The sequence below is a fragment of the Pristiophorus japonicus genome, chromosome 22 (assembly GCF_044704955.1).
Source record: "Pristiophorus japonicus isolate sPriJap1 chromosome 22, sPriJap1.hap1, whole genome shotgun sequence".
NCBI classification, from domain to species: domain Eukaryota; kingdom Metazoa; phylum Chordata; class Chondrichthyes; family Pristiophoridae; genus Pristiophorus; species Pristiophorus japonicus.
This window is the reverse complement of record NC_091998.1, coordinates 68,247,617-68,262,842: the sequence shown is the minus strand read 5'-3', so window position 1 is coordinate 68,262,842 and position 15,226 is coordinate 68,247,617. Positions and strand designations below refer to the sequence as shown.

General features: G+C 50.5%; 1 protein-coding gene across 1 annotated transcript in view; it reads left to right on the top strand.

Moving 5' to 3' along the window:
- The window catches only part of LOC139234800 (tetraspanin-15), a 319,258-nt gene that overhangs the window by 125,292 nt on the left and 178,740 nt on the right, over nucleotides 1-15,226 (top strand). The window lies entirely within an intron of this gene.

Below are 15,226 nucleotides of genomic sequence, written 5' to 3'. Positions count from 1 at the left end.
GGGAATTTGTGCTGCTAAGGTATTTTGATTGTTTTATTAATATAACAATTGTAGGTGGAGGGAATGGCTGAGAGAGGCAAAGAATGCTTGCTCCAGCCAAGCCTCTCCACTGTAACTTCATCATCAATATCTCCCTGTTTAAGTTATCCTTCCTACTCTGTAAGAGATGAAGAGCTTTAGTTGGCACAATCAAAACTTACAGTAACTTTCTGGTGCGGAGTGGATAAAATTGGTCTAAATTGAGCAGCAGACAATGTAACGCATATTGTGAAAGAACACTTATTGTGGTGAATTGTACTTTAAAAACAAATCTTGCTTTGAATTCATGATGACTAAAATATCAATACAAGAATTTCATCCCCATTTGCCTTGAATTAAATGCGGCTCAGTTTGAAACTCGGACTGACTCAGAGTACACCCTCCACATGGGTTAGAGAGAAAGAAAGTCTTGCATTTATATAGCACCTTTCATGACCCACGGACGTCTCAAAGTGCTTTACAGCCAATGAAGTACTTTTGGAATGTAGTCACTGTTGTAATGTGGGAACGACAACTAACGAAACATTGGAACAAGGGGTTCACAGCGTGAAACAAGCTGCTACCCCCACACACAGACAAAGGCAGGAGAGCAGGCCCTCAACAGCAGGCAGTGGCGCCAGAAACCATCAAGGCCACATGAACGGCCGTTCACACCTTATCAACCCACAATGCGAGCAATCAACTACAAACTGAGAGAAGCTCAAGATCAGCCAGACGCAGCTCATCCTTCGGAAACAATGGAAGTGGTCTGTGCTGGAGATGTGGGGGAAGGCACTCATCAAGGGGGTGTCGGTTTCAGCATGCCGTTTGCAGAAACTGCAACGATACAAGGCATCTGACCTGCGTGTGCAGAAAAACAGCAGCTCGGCTGGTATACGAATCGGAAGGATCGGAAAGCGGACCAGAAGAAGGTGGGGACAGTGCCCGGGACACCGAGGTACAGCGGGTCAACACGATCAATGTCCACTGTTCTTACAACAAGACGCCTTCAATAATGATGAGGGTCCTACTCGACGGGATACCCGTCAACATGGAGCTGGATACAGGAGCGAGTCAATCTCTCATGAGCGCTCAACAATTTGAACAGCTGTGGCCGCACAAAAGCAACAGACCAAAACTCACAAGCGTTGACACCAAACTAAGGACCTATACTAAATAAATCGTCCCAGTCCTTGGCAGCGCCATGCTCTCAGTCACACACAAAGGGACAGTGAACCGACTTCCTCTGTGGATTGTCCCCGGAGATCTCCCAGCACTGCTGGGGAGAGGCTGGCTGGCAAAACTAAATTGGAAATGGGATGATGTTCACGCCATGTCGTCAGAGGAACGGACCTCCTGCTCAACAGTTCTAAGTCGATTTGAACATCTCTTTCAGCCAGGTGTGGGCACCTTAAAATGGGCTCAAGTTAAAGTCTACATCACACAGGATGCTAGACCGGTCCATCACAAGGCTAGAGCTGTACCCTATGTGATGAGGGAAAAGATTGAACACGAACTGGACAGGCTTCTGCGGGAAGGCATTATCTCACCCGTGGAATTTAGCGACTGGGCAAGTCCCATCGTCCCAGTCATGAAGCCTGATGGATCTGTACGAATCTGTGGGGATTACAAATCTACCATAAACAGAGTCTCCCTACAGGACCAATACCCACTGCCCAGAGCAGAGGACCTATTTGCCACATTGGCTGAAGGAAAACTTTTCTCGAAACTAGACCTCACATCTGCGTACATGACGCAAGAACTGACCGTAGAGTCTAAGCTACTCACCGCCATCAACACACATCGAGGCCTTTTCATGTGCAATCGATGCCCATTCGGCATCAGGTCGGCAGCTGCCATATTCCAATGCAACATGGAGAGTTTGCTCAAGTCCATCCCGGGGACGGTTGTGTTTCAAGACGACATACTTATCACGGGCAGGGACACCGACTCCCATCTCCGCAATTTGGAGGAAGTACTAAAGCGGTTGGATCGGGTAGGCCTACGAGTCAAGAAATCCAAGTGCCTGTTTCTCGCGCCCGAGGTTGAATTTTTGGGCAGAAGGATTGCCGCTGATGGAATCCGCCCAACAGAGTCCAAAACAGAAGCAATTCGCCTGGCACCCAGGCCCTGGAATGTCTCAGAACTGCGCGCCTTTTTCGGGCTACTCAATTACTTTGGGAACTTTATGCAGAATTTAAGCACGCTGCTGGAGCCTCTCCACATGCTACTCAGGAAGGGGTGCGATTGGTTTTGGGGGGACGCACAGGAACACGCGCCTTCAATAAGGCACGCAACCTTCTGTGTTCCAACAGTGTTTTGGCTTTTTTTGATCCAGGTAAAAAGCTCGTTCTCACATGCGATGCGTCAGCGTACGGGGTCGGGTGCGTTTTACAGCATGTCAATGGTGCGGGTTAATTGCAACCCATAGCTTATGCCTCCAGGTCACTTTTGCGGGCGGAGCGCGGGTACGGTATGGTGGAGAAGGAGGCGCTCGTGTGTGTGTACGGTGTCAAAAAGATGCACCGATACCTTTTCGGGGCCAAGTTCGCGCTAGAAACTGACCACAAGCCCCTCACGTCCCTACTATCCGAGAGCAAGGCAATAAACGGCAACACCTCGGCGCACATTCAACGGTGGGCACTCATGCTGGCGTCTTACGACGATACCATAAGGCACAGACCAGGCACAGATAACTCAGCAGGCTACCCCTGGCGACCACGAAAGGGTCTGATGAACAGGACTGTGAGATAGTCATAGCAATCAATGCCTTTGAGTCCACAGGTTCGCCCATGACGGCTCGCCAAATCAGAGCCTGGACGACCAGCGACCCCACGTTATCCTTAGTAAAAAGATGTGTCTTAACTTGGTGACTGGGCAGAGGCTCGCGATGCCTGCTCCGAGGAGATCAAACCCTTTCACAGGCGCATGCATGAGCTATCACTACAGGCAGACTGCCTGATGTGGGGCAGCCGAGTAGTTATGCCTCTGCGAGGCAGAGAGGCATTTGTCCGGGAGCTCCACCGCGAGCACCCGGGGATCGTTCTCATGAAGGCCATAGCCAGATCCCATGTCTGGTGGCCTGGCATTGACGCGGACTTGGAGTTCTGCATCCGATGGTGCACCATTTGTGCCCAACTCAGTAATGCCCCCAGGGAGGCCCCCCTGAGCTCCTGGCCCTGGCCCACCAAACCGTGGTCGCGGGTGCATGTAGACCATGCGGGCCCATTCATGGGCAAAATGTTCCTCGTAGTTGTCGATGCATTTTCAAAGTGGATCGAATGCACCATTTTAAACTCGAGCACCACCTCCACCACTGTGGAGAGCCTTGGGACCATGTTTGCAACGCAAGGAATTCCTGACATATTGGTCAGTGATAATGGTCCGTGCTTCACCAGCGCAGAATTCCAAGATAGTTGACCACGGCATAAATCACGTTATGACGGCACCGTTCAAGCCGGCCTCCAACGGCCAGGCGGAGCGAGCAGTGCAAATCATTAAACAAGGCATGCTTAAAATCCAAGATCCCACGCTGCAGGGCCGCCTATTGCGACTGCTGCTGGCATACAGATCTCGTCCGCATTCATTGACTGGGGTTCCCCCCGCGCAACTATTGATGAAACGGACCTTAAAGACAAGGCTCTTGTTAATCCTCCCAGACATGCATGAAATCATTGAGGCAAAGCACCGTAAGCTTACTGAGTACCGTGACCGAAATTCAAGGGGGAGGTGGAATGAGATAGGGGACAAAGTGTTTGTGCTAAACTATGGCAGGGGTTCCAAATGGCTTGCAGGGACAGTAACAGGCAAGGAAGGAAACAGGCTACTGGTGGTACAAATGGACAATGGCCAAACCTGCCGGAGGCATGTAGACCAAGTAAAAAGGAGATTCACCAACAACACTGCAGAACCAGAGGCAGACTACAATGTGGAACTCACACCACACCTGGTGGACAGACAGGTGGAACAACCTGAGGAAAGGGCAGTCTCAACAGACAGCCCAGGCGAGATACCAGCAATCATACTGAACGAAACAGACACCCCAGGCGAGATACTAGCAATCACACCGAAAGAAAAACAGGCACCAAGGCAAACAACTGAACCACAACTAAAACGCTCCACGTGAGAGCGTAGACCAGCTGAGAGACTGAATCTATAAATACAATAAGACCTTGGGGGAGGGTGATGTCATGTATCTCACATTACTGGACATAACTGTACCTTACCATGCTATACATGACTGTAACTAGATATGACCTGTAACCACAAGCTTACCTTATACCACCAGGGGTGCACTTGCAGGAGACACTGCACACCTGTCCCACACAGGTATATAAAGGCAGGTCTCAGGCAAGTGTGGCATTCGAGAGCTGTGTAATAAAGGTGACCTTGACTTCAGCATGTGCCTCGTGTGAGTCTGTACTGCAGGGACAGGACTTTATAGATCCAATGACGTATTCAAGCAAAACCTAAAAGGAGATATTTGGGTAAACCACCAGTTCATTGGGCAGTGGTGGCAAATCAAGGCCGCATTCTCCCAACAATTCATTAAAGTCTCCCTGCCTTGGGGAAACTCAATCCATGGGCATAAGCCTTCAGGATGGAATTGTCCCAAGCTTGGCATGCAAGGATGATCAGAAAGGCCACATGATAGCTGGTGTAGGAAATGGAAATTTCAGCATGGGACAGTTCTTGGGTTAGGGCAATGGCACCTGGTTTGAAGAAGCTTTACTCTGCATTTAATGCTGCTAATCCCAATGGCCTTCGTCTGATGCTGGCTCTGGTCATCAGAATTGAAAAGCGTTCCATCGCCAGCATGTCCTCAACTTAATGAGCTCAAACACAATCCCAAAAGTTACAACGCAAAAAAAAAGGATTGCCATCATGTTTTTGGTTGCAAGTATCACCGTTCGTCGAGCTACAGTACGCAGATGACGCCTGCGTCTGAGCACATACAGAGGCTAAACACCAAATCATAGTCAACGTAATTACTGAGGTGTATGAAAGCATGGGCCTTACGCTAAACAAGACAAAGGTCCTCCAGCAGCCTGTTCTCACCACACAACACTGCCCCCCAGTCATCAAGATCCATGGCGCGGCCCTGGACAATGCAGACCATTTCCCATACCTCGGGAGCCTCTTATCAACAAGAGCAGACATTGACGACGAGATTCAACACCGCCTCCAGTGCACCAGTGCAGCCTTTGGCTGCCTGAGGAAAAGAGTGTTTGAAGACCAGGCCCTCAAATCTCCCACCAAGCTCATGGTTTACAGGGCTGTAGTAATACCCGCCCTCCTGTATGGCTCAGAGATATGGACCATGTACAGTAGACACCTCAAGTCGCTGGAGAAATACCACCAACAATGCCTCCGCAAGATCCTACAAATCCCCTGGGAGGACAGATGCACCAGTGTTAGTGTCCTCGACCAGGCTAACATCCCCAGAATTGATGTTACCAGGCTGGGCAGGCCACATCGTTCACATGCCTGACACGAGACTCCCAAAGCTTGGAACTCCTGCACGGCAAATGAGCCAAAGGTGGGCAGATGAAACATTACAGGGACATCCTCAAAGCCTCTCTGATAAAGTGCAACTTCCCTACTGACACCTGGGAGTCCCTGGCCAAAGACCACACTAAGTGGAGGAAGCGCATCCGGGAGGGCGTTGAGCGCTTTGAGTCTCGTCGCCGAGAGCACGCAGAAATCAAGCTCAGACAGCGGAAAGAGCATGCGGCAAACCTGTCCCACCCACCCCTTCCCTGTGACAGGGACTGTGGTTCCCGTATTGGACTGTTCAGCCACCTAATGACTCATTTTTGGAGTGGAAGCAAGTCTTCCTCGAATCCGAGGGACTGTCCATGATGATGATGATGATGATTGTACGTCTCGGTGTGGAGTGCCAGGATGGAAGTTGACTGACCGACATTCCTGTCGCATTGACAAGATAATGCTAAAATTGGCCGTGTGGTTGATAATGAAGAAAGCTGCAGACTGCGGGAAGATATCAATGGACTGGTCAGGTGGGCAGAACAGTGGCAAATGGAATTCAATCCGGAGAAGTGTGAGGTAATGCATTTGGGGAGGGCTAACAAGGCAAGGAAATACACATTAAATGGTAGGACTGAGAAGTGTAGAGGAACAGAGGGACCTGGGAGTGCAGGTCCACTGATCCCTGAAGGTAGCAGGCCAGGGAGATAAGGTGATTAAGAAGGCAGATTTTATTATTGCCTTTATTAGCCAAGGCATAGAATAAAAGAGCAAGGAGGTTATGCTTGAACTGTATAAAACACTGGTTAGGCCACAGCTGGAGTACTGTGTGCAGTTCTGGTCACCACGTTGCAGGAAAGATGTCATTGCACTCGAGAGGGTGCAGAGGAGATTTACGAGGATGTTGCCTGTACTGGAGAATTTTAGCGATGAGGAAAGTTTGGATAGGCTGGGGATTTTTTCTTTGGAACAGAGGAGGCTGAGGGGGAGACCTTATTGAGATGTATAAAATTTAAAGTAATTGGTAGGCGGTTTAGAGGGGATTTGAGGGGAAATGTCTTCACCCAGAGGGTGGTGGGGGTCTGGAACTCATCGCCTGAAAGGGTGGTAGAGGCAGAAACCCTCACCACATTTAAAAAGTACTTGGATGTGCACTTGAACCGTAACCTACAGGGCTACGGACCGAGAGCTGGAAAGTGGGATTAGGCTGGGTTGCTCTTGGTCGACCGGCGCGGACACGATGGGCCGAATGGCCTCCTTCCGTGCTGTAAATGTCTCTGATTCTATGGCAGCAGCCATGAGCTCCCCCGTGGGAGGGAGGTGGGACGTGAGGGAACGGGAACAAAGCAGACAACCCAGGACATTTACATGTCCTTCTCTCTGGCGACTTCATCAGTCCAGGCCTCGGAGTGGGCCTGACCCTCAGTTTGGTGGGAAGTCCCAACGAAGGAGAGATGATTTTGCCTGAGGGTGTGAACATTGGAAAGTTTTTTTCCTGTGCACTGCTAACAAACGACTTCAGCAGCCGGGGAATGTAGTTGACCCTTTGTGATGGGGATGATTAAAGTGTGGGCAAAAAAAGTTAACGTGGAACTGGTAAAAGTTGCACCCAGTAAGGCTGAATTTGTTGAGCTGTACACTGCCCCGAAGCATGTATTAAACACAGGATAACAAATGGCCAGACATTCCCTTCAGCCATTTATGAGTATCAACAGAACCCTCCAGATTGCATTACTGGTTCGCAATGCAGTGCCCAGATATTTATTGCTCAAAATACGCAGACTGCTTATTTTAGTCTTTTGCAGTACGTGCAAGGCTTACTGAGCATGGTGTAGGTAAGAGCACAGTGAAGGAGACAGTGACATCGCTGTGGGAGAACAGACCTGGATTATGGGGGCTTTTTACAGAACACAGAAACATTGCTGTATATAGTAGCAGCAAAATAATGGTAAGGCATGGGCTGGTGTTGATACCCTCTGAACCCGAGGGTTAATTTCCTGTCTGGTATTTATAGATGCCGTACCTTCACACTTATTGCCGTTGGGTAAATCTCGGTGTGAGATTGTCAATTGTCAACCGTGTCCTGAGGCATCGACTCATTCTTAAATATATCAGGCTGTATCTCCCATATCGAAGGCAGGAGACAGCCGAGTGCCATTAATGTGCTTTTTCCTCCTCTCTCTGACCCGCTTTTACCTTTCCACTTTGACTGTACCATTTACAAAGTGGTTTCAGTTCCTGTCTGGCCCATTTGGTGTCAGCCAGTCGCTCAGTGGGCAGCACACTCGCCTGAGAGTCAGAAGGTTATGGGTTCAAGTCCCACTCCAGGGGCTTGAGCACATAAATCCAGGCTGACACTCCCAGCACAGGGCTGAAGGAGGAACCCTTGTTATAAATACGAGACAGTTGATAGTCCTGAATATTTTTTAATGAGGATTTCCCCCCTCTCTCCCGCCAGTTATTTGACAGGAGAATGGGGAAGTGTGACAATTGTCAACATCTGCGATTGCATTGGTGGGGGTGAGTTAGAGGATACGCTGTTTGTAAGAATCGGGGCGCTATCAGCGAAGGGAAGAGTGTGACACTGAGAGGAAGTGTGTGCTATACGCAAGACTTTGAATATAATGTAAATCATATTTCCAAATGATTTTTACTAGAGTTAAGAGTAATGTCTGAGAACAAGCTGTTATAGTGAGTATGCTAGCACAGTGGTTACGTTACTGGGCCAGTAATCCCAAGGCCTGGACTGATGATCTGGAGACAGGGGTTCAAATCCCACCATAGCAGCTGGGGAATTTAAATTCAGTTAATTACAAGAATAAATCAGTAATGGTGACCATGCAACAACTGGATTGTTGTAAAAACCCATCTGGTTCACTGATGTCCTTCAGGGAAGGAAATCTGCTGCCCTTACCCGGTCTGGCCGGTATGTGACTCCAGACCCACAGCAATGTGGTTGATGATTAACTGCCCCTGAAATGGCCCAGCGAGACACCCTGTTGTACAAGGCGGCTCACCACCACCTTCTCGAGGGCAATTAGGGATGGGCAATAAATGCTGGCCTTGCCAGCGACGCCCACATCCTGTGAATGAATTTTTAAAAGGCCATGGCATTGTCTCGTCTTCTTCTCCCGTATGGTAATAGCAAAGCAAATCAAACGTCAATATCTAGGTCGGATATCCAGGCCAAAGCTCCCGGTGTAACAGCGTGGATATCCCGCAGGTTGCCTGTGAATTCCCTCGGAGGGCAGTGCTCGATGATGTGCTCCAGGGTCTGATTAGGAGCTCCACAGTCACATGATGGGGAGGCTTTAATCTTCCACCAATGGAGAAGGTGCAGCATCGACCGTGACCGGTTCTGAGGCGGTCGATGGTTGTCTACTGTTTGCGAGGAAGGTTTGATCCCTCAGGTTGTACTGTGGGCTCCTCGATAAGGAATCCATTCCGTATGTCGCAGTTCTTCCAAACATTTCGCCGCCGGTCATCGAGGCTGAGGGGAGATCGCTGAAGGGCTTCGGCAGCGGTCCAGAATGGCCTCTGGATCTGAGACGGGTCGATGGCAGGTTGTTCCAGTCGGCCTGGATCGGCCTGTCTGTGCTGGTGTAGTGGTTGTATTCTCTGGAGACGGCGTATTCACGGCGTAGGTGTGGGGGTACGATGTTTCCCAGCACGGGCAGCCACGGTGTTGGTGTCAATAAAAGCGTCCCGCTGATAAATCTCACAGTAGGATTCAGCTGTCTGGTGCAACAGTAACGTGGGGCTTTGATAGAACGTGCGAGGACATCGAGGGCCTGACCCAATTCAACAACCTTTGCTCCACTGAGAAACACACAAGGCCCTTCAACATTAGCCTCGGGATGTTGTGGATATGTGGCGTTTTTGAGGAGCTCTCCAATGGAGACCCCCGATGTCTGTGCTTGCTTGACCCCGATGCCACGGCTGGAAGTGGGAGACCCGTGGCTTCCGTTGGCAAACAGCCTCCCCTCCCCCTCTCTCCCCGCCCCCCCCCCCCCCGCGGTTTTACAGAAACGGGGGGAGCACACAGCTGCTGAACAACACCCTTGGGAGTGCAAAGTCCCCCCACCCATTGACACGGATCGTCAGGGGACTGGTGTCACCAGCTCTCGGCTGAAGCCAACACGTCTCTGCCTGCGACTCCGAAAGCAGGAGGCAAAGTGAAGAACTGTTTATCTCCTGCAAATCAATTTCTTTTCCGGGACCAGGTTGAACAAATGTTATCTGTTGCTCGATGCACATTAGACCATTTGCCCTGAGAGAGAGCGTGGGCATTCCATCAGCTCGGCAATTAACTGGTGCCAAATAAGTGTCTGATGCACTTGTCTGCCAAATAACTCACTTGTCACAACCCAGCAGGATGGAGGCTTGAGGGACCCGGTGCAATGTTTGCTGCACAGAGAAACTCTTCAGCGTTGGACGTCATCGCTGAAAGCAGCTCCTTTTCTCCGTGTGAGGGACACGGCTGCAGTGCTCAGGTTTACAAATGCACAGGGAAGGAGTCGTTGGTCTGTCCGGCCTGTCCCACACAACTGCGATCTGCCTGAGCATCTTATTATAGAGACACTCCCCCTCCCCACCCGGAACCGTGGAGAGGTGAAAAACCCAGGCTGAATAGCCGGGGGGGGGGGAGAGAAATCTGGAAATTTCCTCTCCGACCCCTTTAAGCGATGGAAAGTCATCCAGGAGATCACCCTGGCCCTGATTAATGTCATGCAGTACCTCTTGTAAGAAATGATCTCCACCCCAGCCAGAAACAGGTCCAACCCTCGCTTGAAGGAATTCAGCGAATCCAGCGCACGAGACGGCAGCCGTTTCCAGAGTTGTTTGACCGTGTTTTAATGCAGGGGATAACTATTTCCTTAATTATGTGCTCAGGTCTCTGGCAGTGGCTTTTGGACTCACGAGCTTCTGGCTGTGAGTTGCGAGTGCTTCCCACTCAGACATGGCTGACACCCAATGCCTATTTTGTAACCTGCTCATGTGTTGAGCTAACAATGCCGACCCTCAGAAGTACAGCATGTTCGAAGCCACTCTGCGCTGTGCGACTGAATTAGCTGCTTCCAGATTGTAGAAGAACTGGAACAGATCCTGCCCAGGGCTACAGCACAAATTTTAATTGGTCCGTGTTCCATGTAGCAAGTACGCCTGGCCTGTCCAATGACTGTAGCCTGTCCAGCTTGCAAGACAGTTTCAGAAGAACCTTCTCCAATATGTTAAAGTATTTCATGGACTTATAAAGAAAGAAAGACTTGCATTTATATAGCGCCTTTCATGACCATTGGACGTCTGAAAGCATTTGCAGCCAATGAAGTACTTTTGAAGTGTAGTTACTTTTGTAATGCGGGAAACACGGCAGCCAATTTGCACACAGCAAGCTCCCAGATATCTGTTGTTGTTGTTCTTGTTGTGTTGATTGAGGGATAAATATTGACCAGGACACCGGGGAGAACTCCCCTGCTCTTCTAGGAAATAGTGCCATGGGATCTTTTACGTCCACCTGAGAGCAGACAGGGCTTCGGTTTAACGTCTCATCGGAAAGACGGCACCTCCGACAGTGCAGCGCTCCCTCAGCATTGCACTGGGAGTGTCAGCCTGGATTTATGTGCTCAAGTCCCTGGAGTGGGACTTGAACCCACAACCTTCTGACTCAGAGGTGAGTGTGCTGCCCACTGAGCCATGGCTGATACAATGGAGAGTTAATGGAGGAGGAACAGTTTTGTACGAAAGAGGAAAATGAGTGTCTTGGGACTGAGTTCCCAATGGCAGGCACCTGGAAGTTCCATTTGGGATCGGACTGGATTGAGAGAGACCAAGAATATTGATGGATGAAGAGGACTATATAACGTGGGGATCCCTGATTTGAGGTTGACCCAGACCAACGAGATGAATAGCCTCTTCCCTTGCAGGCCTTAAGGGTCTGGATGGCTTCGAACCAACTCCTTGTCGGCCAGTCGGATAAAATAGCTGGTCTCTGAGTGAAGCCTCGCGGATGGTGGGTGTGGCAAACAGACCAGCTCACTGGGCGATTCGGATGGGAAGGATTGAGGCCTAAAGTTCGGTGAGAAAAGGCAACTTATTTTTAAAAATGGAATTACTTGGTTGTATCTGTAACTATAGACAGATGTCGATGGTTTAAATATGCTTTAATGCAGTTTCTGTTACCTTTAACATATTTCCATGCGTTTAAACCTAAATAATTAATACCGAAAGTATCAAGTAGCTCATTTTCTAAAGCTTTAATTCACACATCTTTTGCTAAATTTTGAAGTCACTGCATAAAAAATATATTATTTGGAAAGCGGGTCTTGATGATTTGAACATTTGTTGTGGTATATAATTTTACTGAAGCGGTAAGTGAAGGAAATATCCTAGTCATAGGATTTAAAACTAATTCCTTTTCAAATTAACATTTTTATTGGGTTTCTGTAAATGCAGAAACCTGTGTTTGCATTGGGAGCGGATGTTAGTAAAGCAGCACAGGGGAACTGGACTTAGGGGGAGGAAATAAAGACAGAAAAAACTTCAAACTCAATGCAGGCCCAACGGTGTGTGAAAGGGCATACGTCAGACCATGCAATCCCTCTGCAAGCAAGTAGTTCTGTGGGCAGTTATCCCTCACTCCAGGTTACGGTGTTCGGGGACTTGTGTCCATGGCTGAAGAAAGTGGGTTTATCACCAATGAAGTTGACGATCACCTTCACTATTATGGGCTGTCTTAGCATGCGAGATTATGTAGAATGAGCCTATACTCTCTGGAATAATTAGAAGAGTGAGAGGTGATCTCATTGAAACATACAGGAGTCTGAGGGGGATTGACAGAGTAGATGCTGGGAGGATGTTTCCCCGGGCTGGAGAGTCTAGAACCAGGGGTCACTGTCTCAGGATAAGGGGTCGGCCATTTAGGACTGAGATGAGGAGGAATTTCTTCACTCAGAGGGTGGTGAATCTTTGGAATTCTCTGCCCCAGAGGGCTGTGGGTGCCAAGTCTCTGAATATACTCAAGGCTGAGATCGATAGATTTTTGGAGTTTAGGGGAATCAAGGGATATGGAGATCGGGCGGGAAAGTGGAGTTGAGGTCGATGATCAGCCATGGTCTTATTGAATGGCGGAGCAGGCTCGAGGGGCCGAATGGCCGACTCCTGCTCCTAATTCTTATGTTCTTATGAGAGCGTCTTAAAGGGGAACTCTGGAAATTTCACTGAGGTAGCTGGTCTCCAGGAGATACCAGGGATGGGAAACTTCAGGAAGATAGATTATTTCCACTGCAGCAAAAGAGCTCAGAGGAGATGTAAAATGATGAAGGGTCTGAGGGTGATTAGGAACAGAGTGTTTGCACTGGTTGGGTATCAGTTTTGAGGGTTCATCAGTTTAAAAGGGGCATTGAGAGAGGTTTGGAGAAATCTTTCTGGTGAGAGATGTTGGAGCTTTGAACGCATCTTTCAAAGGAAGAGTAAATAGCTATTTGAAGTAAAGAAAGACAAGGCAACAGGGAGCGAGCAGGGCTTTGGAATTAGTTTGGCAATGGACCAGAATCTCAGGCGCTGCGTATAGCGATCCGATACTGCCCGTTGTGCACTGCCCGCCCGAGACCAATTTCTCAGCCATTGTTTTGTCCCATGCACTCTCCCCCTCACACCCACCCCATGGGAAAGCTACCACTAACGTAGAAGACTTGGGAAGAAAAGTTCCTTCCTCCAATTTTAGTTTGTTGAACTGAGCTGTACCGGTTTACACAAGAAAATCCATAGTGAGAAAAGGCCATTTGGCAAATCAAGCCCACTCCCTCCAGAGCCAGTACGTGATAAAGTTTATCACAAACCTAATGGGCCGAAATTCCCCTCTTCTGTGCCTCACTTTAGCGCCTCCTGGGGGCGCTAACGGGGCGCAAAGCTTTTTACCGGTGGTGGGGGGGTCGCATGAAATTGCGCGGGATTGGGCAGAGGCGCGAACACGGTAGTGTGCGCCTCCGGTGGTAGCACCCCGGGTTGCTGCACCTCCGGTGATGATGTCAACGGTGTGCGCGGCGAGATCTTTTCACCCCGCGGTGGAAGTTGCCCAGCACCCCGTGAGGCCGCCACGGGCAATGTCCATGCCAGTCTCACAGGTTGCAAACCAGGCCGCTCACCCATCGCGGGTAAACCTTAAAGGGGAGGTGTGCTGTGTCGCGTGCCGCCACCTCTGTGTTTGTCCCCTGTTACCGGTCGGGCCGTTCGTCGCTCCTTTGGCAGGGCTTTCTCTGTCTCGGTGTCGGGCCGCGGCCACGGCACTCCTTAGTCCTGGTGGCCCAGCAGAGTCCGTGCTGGGCACAGGAAGTCCCGCCTCTCCTCGGTTACCGCCCTCAAACGGGGCCTAACCGAAATTCTGGAGATTTAAACATCAGTGTCTCCCTGACAACGGAGGCAGCTTGAGCCTGGAGCTATTATACGTCCCATCAAGAGGACGAAAGGAGAAATAAAAAGTAATAAAATTATGACATCACAATGATGGAGGATAGTGATTGGTTCTTCCATATTAATTGAATCAAAGAAAGCTAATTTAAGGGAGGTGAGGGAGGGGGCGGAGGGGGAGGGAGAGGGAGGGGGAGGGGTGTAAGGGGGAGGGAGGGGGAGTAAGGGGGAGGGAGGTAAGGGGGGAGGGGGATAAGAGGGGAGGGAGGGGGAGGGGGGGAGTGGGGAGACCAGCATTTACAAACACCATGCTCCACTATATTTGTAAGGGATACATACGTTTACCGGGTAAGTATTTCCCTTGCCCCTGAATGCCAACGGGAGGGGGAAGAGAAATATAAATCTGCTGAACATCAAAGTTTCAACTCATTAGACCATCGTTCATTCAGATCAGGCAAAGGAACTTGCAATTAGGGAAACATTTAAATTTGTAATATGATTTATACTTATGCCATAAAAATGCATTAAAAGGAACAGAAAATAGAGTGCAGCTCTCAGCGTGGTTATATATTGTAAAAACATTCAATGCATTGCAATTAAAAGACCAGGAAAGTGACTTTATACTGCACCTGAGTCACCCCAAATCAACGCGACTGGAGGATGCTTGGATTTGAGAGTCGGGGGGGAGGCGGGGAGGCGGAGGGGAGGGAGGAGGCGGGGTGGGGGTGGGGAGGGGAGGCGGAGGGGAGGTGGGGTGGGGGAGGGAGGCGGAGGGGAGGGGGGGGAGACGGGGTGGGGGAGGGGAGGGAGGAGGCGGGGTGGGGGTGGGGAGGGGAGGCGGAGGGGAGGCGGAGGGGAGGGGGGGAGACGGGGTGGGGGAGGGGAGGGGAGGGAGGAGGCGGGGTGGGGGAGGGGAGGGGGGAGGTGGGGTGGGGAGGGGAGGCGGTGAGGAGGGAGGAGGCGGGGTGGGGAGGGGAGGGGAGGTGGGGGAGGGGAGGCGGAGGGGAGGGGGGAGGCGGGGTGGGGGAGGGGAGGGGAGGGAGGAGGCGGGGTGGGGGAGGGGAGGGGGGAGGTGGGGTGGGGAGGGGAGGCGGAGGGGAGGGAGGAGGCGGGGTGGGGGAGGGGAGGGGAGGGAGGAGGCGGGGTGGGGGAGGGGAGGCGGGGAGCGGGAGGGCTGGAAAGTGACACGTACAACACATTCTGGCCACTTTGTGGGCGGAGATTTGTTCCCGCAGATGGTTTGATGGTCAGATGGAGAAGACTGAGGGTATTGGCCGGTATTGTATTTGCGCGCCTAACTCACTTATGGCCAAAG